The 8,905-nt window shown below is 43.4% G+C and overlaps 1 pseudogene; it reads right to left on the bottom strand.

The window, feature by feature from the left end:
* Nucleotides 1-7,179: 7,179 nt before the first annotated feature.
* Nucleotides 7,180-7,624, bottom strand: LOC129522513 (ORM1-like protein 2; annotated as a pseudogene).
* Between the last annotated feature and the right edge of the window lie 1,281 nt (nucleotides 7,625-8,905).

Below are 8,905 nucleotides of genomic sequence, written 5' to 3'. Positions count from 1 at the left end.
GCATTACCCTCATCTCTGCCTCCCTTGTTTTCCTTCCATGTGTCTCATTTGTTTCTTTTCTCCTCTTTCTATAAGGACATTGCTCATATTGGATGTAGGGCTCACACTAGTCCTGTATAACATCATCTTAGCTACTTACATCTGCAAAGACCCTATTTCCAAATAAGGCTATATTCCGAGGTTCCAGGAAGGACATGAAGATTTTTTTTTTTTTTTTTGCTTTGCCTGGTGGGGGGGACACTATTCAACTCAGTACATTTAGTATCTACTCTTGAGAGCCATGAGTGTCCTTCCATGAATTTCCTTCTGAGATGGGTTCTGTTCCATGCTGCTCGAGGATGCAGGCCCTCAAGGCTGTCAGTGACTTTCTTGGTAGTTTTGGGATCTGAGAGTCTGTCCTGCTTCCTGGATTATTTGGGTTTGGGAGTGGCCCACAGCAAGGATACTTGGGCCCCATAATGTTGTAGGATATTACCAAGACCCAAGGTATACGGATAGAATTCTGCAACAGTGACAAGAACTATAGATGACATTTATTAATGCTTACTGGTCCCAAGTACTAACTAATTGCCTTGCAAAGACTTCAACAGGAAGGTATGATTTTATTTTCATTCCCATTTTACAGGCAAAGAAACTAAGGCCCAGGGACTTTAGCCTAAGGTCACACAGCCAATAACAGAGTGGTCGACACTGTGTTTGTAGAGCCAGTTTTCTTGCAACCCTGGTCACTTCCAAGCGACCTCATAGAATGGCGCTGATTGGGCCAGGGTGAAAAGTTTTGGCTGCATTGTGTGCCCTCCAGATTCATATAAGGAAGCCCTAACCCCCAGGACCTCAGAATGTGACTGTATTTGAAGACAGAGTCTTTACAGAAGTAATTGTGTTAAAGTGAGGTCATTAGGCTGGGCCCTAATCCTATACAATTGGTGTCCTTGTAAGAAGGGAAATTTGGAGATAGATGTGTGTGCACGCACACACAGAAAATGCCATGTGATCATAAAGATGGGTATCTAAGAACCAAGGAATATCAGACCTGGAACAGACCTCTCCCTTGCAGCCTCAGAAAGAACCAATCTTGACAACACTGATTTTGGACTCCTGGCCTCCAAAACTGTGAGAGAATAGTCATCTTGTTTAAGGAACCCAGTCTGTGGTTCTTTGTTATGACAGTCCTAGACCAGTACAGATGGTTATAGGAATTGATGCATTTAATACATGCTCGTGTATAAATGTGCCACAGTGCCAGGCTCTCAGCAAGCACTCAGAACAGTTCATACCAACACGCACTTAGACTTCTATAGTGTCCCATGGACATGTGACAAAGACACAACAATTCACAAGAGAAGGGTTACAATGACACATCTGTGATGTCATAAAGACACTCTTGCCATGATGGGAATTACAAAGGCAATTTTGGAAAGATGTAGTGTTATAAAGAAATCATAATTCATAATCCTGAATCTACAGCCATAAAATCCTCCAAAAGAAAAATGTCCCCGGCTCCTTTAGCAGCCCAAATGGGCTGAACCCATGTGCAGGTGTTTATGGTTTGTATTCATTCCTTAGCTCAGATATGCACATAATAGGGATGTTGATATGCTTGATTATTGGATGCTGTCCCAGCAGCCCCCGGTGGGGAGTAATAAATGTGTAATCTAGTATGAGTACCATTTAATACATATATATGATGCGATATATAGAGGTGATAGATATGGTACATGAGTCTGCTTTATTATCCGCACAAAATAATTAACATTTTTTTACCTTTTATATATTTATTTGACAGAGAGAGAAAGAGCACAAGCAGGGTGAGCGGCAGGCAGAAAGAGAGGGAGAAGCAGACTCCCCGATGGGCAGGGAGCCGGATGCAGGGCTCTATCCTAGGACCCTGAGATCATGACATGAGATGAAGGCAGACGCTTAACTGACTGAGCCACCCAGGCACCCCAAAACACTTAACTTCTGTCTCTTCTGATCACCAAATCTGTGGAGCTATTTCCTGACACCAATAAGCAATTCTCGGCCACCAGCAAGGTGTCCAAGAATCCAACTCAACTCTGACACTATCTACCCAGAGATAGCATCAGATCCCATAGTTATTTTTTTTAAAGATTTTATTTATTTATTCATCACACACACACACACATACACACACACACACACACACACAGAGAGAGAGAGAGAGAGAGAGAGAGAGAGGCAGAGACACGGGCAGAGGGAGAAGCAGGCTCCATGCAGGAAGCCTGATGTGGGACTTGATCCTGGGTCTCCAGGATCACACCCCAGGCCAAAGGCGGCACTAAACCACAGGGCCACCGGGTCTGCCCAGATCCCATAGTTAAATGCTCAGTTCCCACAAGACTGTCTCCTCCATTCCCCACTTCAAATGCCAGTCACAAATCTCAGTTGTTACCTGCACTTCTGACAAACCAGCTCTAGGTTGTGGGTTGGAATGATTTCTTCCTTGGGTTTGATTAATTTGCTAGAGCCACTCACAGAATTCAGAGAAACCAATTTATGGTAAGGATGCAGAATAGCACCAGATAAAGAGGCCTGGAAAGACCCTGACTGCAGGAGCTTCTGTCCCTGTGGAGCTGGGATGTGTCACCCTCCTTGTTTGGTTGTGTTCACCAACCTGGAAACTCCCCGAAACCTCTACTGTTGGGATGTTATGGACGCTTCCTCACGTAGGCATGATTAACCATAAACTCTGTTTCTAAGCCTCTCTTCCCTGTCCGGAAGATGGGTGTGGGGCCAAAAATTACAAGTTTCTAATCATGGCTTGGTCTTTTTGGTGACCAGCCCTCACCCAGGAATCATCCAGGAGCCCACCCAGAGCCGCCTCTTTAGAACAAAAGATGCTCCTAGTGTTCTTATCATTTAGGAATTTGCTAGGGTTTAGGAGCCTGTGTTGGGGATGAGGTCAAAGACATATATATCATATTATCAGTGTCAGTTCTGGATTCCAAAACATATTTGGTGTCTAGGGTTTGGGATCAGGGACTGGGATTGTATGAGGGACTGGGATGTGAATCGAGACCGTTTTTCAAGAAGTGGGATGTTACAAAGTGTGATGGCTCACTCACACCACCGCAGTGTGAGTACTCCTTGGAGAGGGAAATTTCTTATCTGAGCTTTCTCAGACTTTTCTTTCTTTCTTTTTTTTTTTCCTCAGACTTTTCAAGCCAGATTACCAATCTCTCTATGAAGACCCGAAGCTGTTTCTTGTCCCTCTCTTGCATTCCACAGGCTCTGGCTCAGTGTGTCTAGGAAACTCTTACTACCCAAGATGAGAATGAGTCAGGCCACTGAATAGAGATCTCACACCCCACCCCACTCCAGAAGTGCTGTCCGATGAGTCTCCAGTGGTGGAAGCAGAGTGGAATAGCCCGAAGCCTTGCACCAGTTTCTCATGTGCCTATGTGTGGGCGCTGGGAGCAGTATGGTGAGGAATGAGTGGAGAGATGGGTCTGCAGGGCATTTTTAAAATGGCACTAAGAATACTTAATGTAAGATCTACCCTCTCATGGGTAGATGACATTTTAAGTGCACAACACAGTATTTTTAAAAAAGATTTATTTATTTGAGAGAGAGAAAGAGAGAGAGCGAGCATGTGCAAGCAGGGACAGGAGGCTCATGGAATTACTCACTGAGAGGATGTTTGGGATGGAGTAATAGATTTGAAGATGCAGAGGCAATTTATATATACAAGAGGTAGACAATAAAAAGAACAGGAGTTGGCTAAGCATTGAATATGGGTGAAACAGAGGAGATAGAGAAACCAAGACTTTTGACTCATGCAACTGGATAGATAGAAGCACTTAGGAATTTGGAGACCCTGGAAGCTCATGGGTCACTTTGGGAGGTGCGAAATTTCCAGGTGCCTCCGAAGTGGCCATATGGGAGTATTGAGTTGATTCTGTGGCCATGCAAGCTCTATGGCTGGGATGGAATTGTAAGAGTTGTTGGTATATTTATAAAAGGATGTTTGCGGAGAGGATGGGATTTCTTAGAATAACATGCGAAGAGGCAGCAGAAAAGAGGGTCTAAGATCAAGTGCTGAGGAAATTCAATATATAATGGTTCAGTAGGAAGTCAGGTGCGCCCAAAAGCCTAAGAAGGAACAGCAAAACAGGAAGGAGGAAAATCAAGATCCCAAGGAATCCATTTCAGAGAGGAAGTAGTGGTCAATGATATATGATACTGCGGAGAGTCAGTTAAGATGGGAATCAAAAATATTCACAAGATTTTGGATCATCAGAATCATGAGTGGTTAACTGTTATCAGGGGCATGAATGAGTCAAGTTGCATCAGAGTGGCCTGAGAAATTAGTGACAAGTGGAGACTCTGAGATTGCCTCTGCAGGTAGCTTCTTTATAAAATTATTTGGCAATAATTTTGAATCTCAAGAAAAGTGACATGAATAAAAAGGGTACAAAGAACACTCATATATCCTTTATTCGAAGGCAACATTTTGTCTCATTTGCTTTACCATTTACCATTTGCTCTCCCCATGCCCTTGTATGGGAGTACAAATTACAAGTTATTTATTTAAGATGAGTCAGACAAGATTAGGATTATTAAGAAACAAAACCGGAGGAAACCAAAACCTCAAAGACTGGGCAGTTCTAGGAAATTCCAAATGTGGTGTGAGTAGATTCAAGAAATAGGAAGTTTTGGGGGTATTTATCAAGGTGCTTACTTAGAAAGAAACATAAAAGGGTGGGAGGGTGGGCAAAATGGGGGGAAGAGGAGTGGGAGATACAGGCTTCTAGTTATGGAATGTATAAATTGTCGGAATGGAAGGCACAGCATAAGGAATATAGTCAATGGTATTGTAACGACGCTGTATGGTGACAGGCGATGGCTACATTTGTGCTGAGCGGAGCATAATGTATAGGCTTGTTGAATCACTGTGCTGTACATCTGAAACCCACATAACGCTGTCAACTATACTCAAGAAAGAGAGAAGGAGAAAAAAGAGGGAAAGAAAGAAGGAAAGAAAGAAAGCATGCAGACAGATAGACAGACAGATGGACATGGGAGCTAGCTGAGTTAGCTTTACCCTCTATTCTGATCCACATACTGAACAAACCCAATGGTATAGTTTGCCCTTGGGCTAAATCAGGGAATATAATATATTGAGTTACCAGCCTTCCTCTCCTGAGTCAAGTTATAGTAAACAGAATAGGCAGAATTGAAAATTTCTATTTTTTTTAAAGTTTATTTATTTTTTTAAAGTAATCATTACTCCCCCCACCCCCCAAAGGCCTCAAATTCATGACTCTGAGATCAAGAGTCACATGTTCCACTGACTGAGCCAGCTGGATGCCGCAGGGAGAATTGGAATTTTCAGACTCGCAGCGAAGGCTCACCAGGCACAGGACCAAAATCCAAACCATGGGAGAGACATCTCGAACTCCACATCAGCAGGAAATAATCAACATCCAAAGAAGCAGAACTGGGGGACTCCTGGGTGGCTCAGCGACTGTCTGCCTTTGGTTCAAGGCGTGATCCCGGAGTACTGGGATCGAGTCCCACATCGGGCTCCCTGCATGGAGCCTGCATCTCCCTCTACCTATGTCTCTGTCTCTCTGTGTGTCTTTCATGAATAAATAAATAAAATCTTTTTAAAAAATGCAGAAGCAGATCTGGGATGCCTGGGTGGCTCAGTGGTTGAGCATCTGTCTTTGGCTCAGGGTGTGATCCGGGGTTCCAGGATTGAGTCCCACATCGGGCTCCCTGCGAGGAACCTGCTTCTCCCTCTACCTGTGTCTCTGCCTTCTCTATGTGTCTCTTATGGATAAATAAATAAAATCTAAAAAAAAAAAAAGAAGAAGAAGATGAAGAATAGAACAAACAAAAGACTCCGGAGTAAGTCTGAATCATTTCCCTAGAAAGGCCTTAACAAATTTTAGATTAATTATATTTAAATACATGGATAATAAAATCTATATGAACATGAACACTCCCTCAAACTTGAGTAAAACCCTCCATTATCAAACTCAGAGAGATATTAAAGCTTAAAGATTAAATATCGTTGCTGAATAAAGTTCAAAGTCATTAGAGTGCAAAGAATTGATTTAGCAGAATAAGATTAGACAACACTTTTTCATTTGCTCATTTGTTTATTCAACAAATATTTACTGGAGGTATTTAATGTGGCAGCATGTTTCTAAGGGCTGGGGATACCAGGTAAGGAAGAGGGTCTTGGGTTCTGCTTATATTCTAGATTGGGGATCAGCAAGCTGTAGAGCCCATCACGTTTTTGCAAGTGACGTCTTATTGCAACATGGCCATGATGATTTGCTTATGTACTGTCTATAGTAGATTTTGTGTTGCAGGTAGTGGAGATGAGTAGCTGTGACAGAGACCATTTGGCCCATGAAGCCTAGAATATTTACTCTCTGGATCTTTATGGAAAATAAAGTCTCCCTCCTAGATTATCCCTAAACGTAATAACTAAAGATGGTATAAATGCTATATTAGTCAGGGTTCTCCAGGGAAACAGAACCAATAAGATGTACATATATGTGCAGAGAGATTTATTTTGAGGAATTGGCTAACACAATTGTGGGATCTTGCAAGTCTGATCTACAGGGGAGATCGGCAGGCCGGAGGCCCAGGGAAGAGTTGAAGTTGCAGTCTTAAATCTGAAGGCATTCCTGAGGCACAATTCCCTCTTCCTCCAGGGGACCTCAGTCTTTCTCTCTTAAGACCTTCAACTGAAAAAAAAAAAAAGACCTTCAACTGATTGGATAAGACCCACCCACATTTATTAATACACTTTAATCAAAGTCTGCTACTAATTTTTTTTTGAAAAAAAAGTATCTTTATTATAAGGAAAATACACAGCAAAACAGAGCTGGAGAGTGGTGTGGGTAGAATATCTAGAAAAACTTAATCACGAAACAAGCTGCTCAGTTACCAAACAAGATGTTCAAACATGGCTTCCTGCTGTGAGGGAGAGTGATTTAGCCCTTATCTTTCCCACCTTTCCTGATTCAAAAAAAATCTGCTCTTAGGGCTGGGCCCAGGGAGCCCCATTTTCCAACCTGTTCTCTTCCTGGAGTTTGGGAAAGGTTATCTAGTTCTCAGGCTTTCAAGATACAGAAAACAATATGGAGAAGGAAAGGATGTTCTAGCCCTTTGGTCCAGTGTTATCCCCTGCCCTATCCCTCAGTATTTGTTGATGCCAAAGAGATGAACCCCATGGAATTGGGGTAACTTAGGCAGCAGCACACTAAGCAATGAGGTTGTGTTGATGGGGAAGTGAGTAGCATCATACTTGGTGTAGAAGCTGGCCAGGAGGTAGAGTACAATAGGAGAGATGCTGAGGAATTGCAGGAAGAGATAAATTGGAGCCTGTAGTCCATCTGTTCCCAGTGGGTCAATGGCCGAGCCTTTCCTTGGTCAGGGGTCTCAAAGGGTGTCCCTTTCACTGTATGTAAGAAGACATATGTAGCCAAGTTATGGAGGACGTTGTTCAGGGTCCAGACAACAGGTCTGCTGAAGAAGGGGATGCTTCACGTCCTACCAAGATGATGTAGGCCAGCCAGATGCCCCGGCTATTCATCACTCGAGTGTTGGGGTTTACTTCGCTGTGTGTCACCCCCACATTCATCCTGCTGACTTCACAAGCTGGTCAGACTTGAGGCACGGCATTTGCTCCCACCTCTCTGCTACTAATTTAAATATTATTCATCTTAAAAAAAATACCTTTATATCAGCATTTAGACTTATGTGTGACCAAATATCTGTGTCCTGTGATCTAGCCAAGTTGACATTTAAAATTAACCATTACAAATGTTTTGAAAGAAATATGTGGGAGATGTTCTAAAGAGTGAAGGAGGTCTATTTTTAAGTGGTGGTCACAGCTATTTTGTCTTAGAAGGCAACACGTGTGCTGAGATTTGAGTGACGACAAAAACCCAGCCGTGGGACTATCTGGGGGAAAGGCATTCCACACAGAAGACACAGCAGGCCCTGAGGTGAGAACATTCCAGGTGTGTTTGAGCCCTGAGAGACCAGTGTGGTTAGAGGGGAGTCATGAGGTGGACAGCGGTAGGGAATAAGGTTAGAGGAATCATGAAGGCCTCATGTGCAGAGATAGAGGTTTGGACATTTTTCTGCCTTCAGTGTTAAGTCAGTGGAAAAATTTAAGCTGAGACTGTGGTGTGGAAATTGGAAGCAGAAATGTAACTGGGAAGCTGTGGAGGCTTCTAGAAGAAAGATCTGATTGGCTCAGGTGGGGGAGGAGGCAATTGTGGGGCTAGATAGAGCAGAGAAACATGGACTGCACTGACTGGGATTTGGTGCTATTTCAATGACCTCAAGTGGCTTTCTATTAACCACAACCAAAAACCCCCAGCTGCTCACACCAGCTCATCGGATCTTGCCCAATGTGCTCCTGTCACTTCCCCCATCTCACCTTCTCCCATCTGCCCCCTCTCTCTGTTCCAGCCCCAAGAGGCCTCCTAGCTGTTCCTCTCATGCCAGACACAGTCCTGGCTCAGGACCTTGGCTCTGGCTGTTCCTTCTGCCTGGAAAGCTCCTCTCCCAGATCTTCCCATGTAGATTCTTTTTTGTCATTTAGTGCTCAGCTCCAAAGCCATCTCCTTACCTGACACTCCACTAAAAAGAGCACCCCCACCAATTCACTATTTATTACTGACCCAGTGTGTACCAGTTACCCAGTGATGCATAATAATAAATGCCCCAAACTTAGTGGCACAAAACAATGACCATTTTATTATACTCACGGCTTCAGTGGGTCAGGAATCAGGGCAGAGTGTAGTAGAAATGACTTATTTTCTTCTCTGCAATGCCTAGGGCTCAACTGGGAAGATTTAAATGGTTGACGACTTGAATAACCAGGGCCTGGAATCATCTGGAAGCTTGTTCA

This window comes from Nyctereutes procyonoides, unplaced genomic scaffold (assembly GCF_905146905.1).
Source record: "Nyctereutes procyonoides isolate TBG_1078 unplaced genomic scaffold, NYPRO_anot_genome, whole genome shotgun sequence".
In the NCBI taxonomy this organism is placed as follows: Eukaryota; Metazoa; Chordata; class Mammalia; order Carnivora; family Canidae; genus Nyctereutes; species Nyctereutes procyonoides.
The sequence above is the reverse complement of the archived record's forward strand: the minus strand, read 5'-3'. Positions and strand labels throughout refer to the sequence as shown.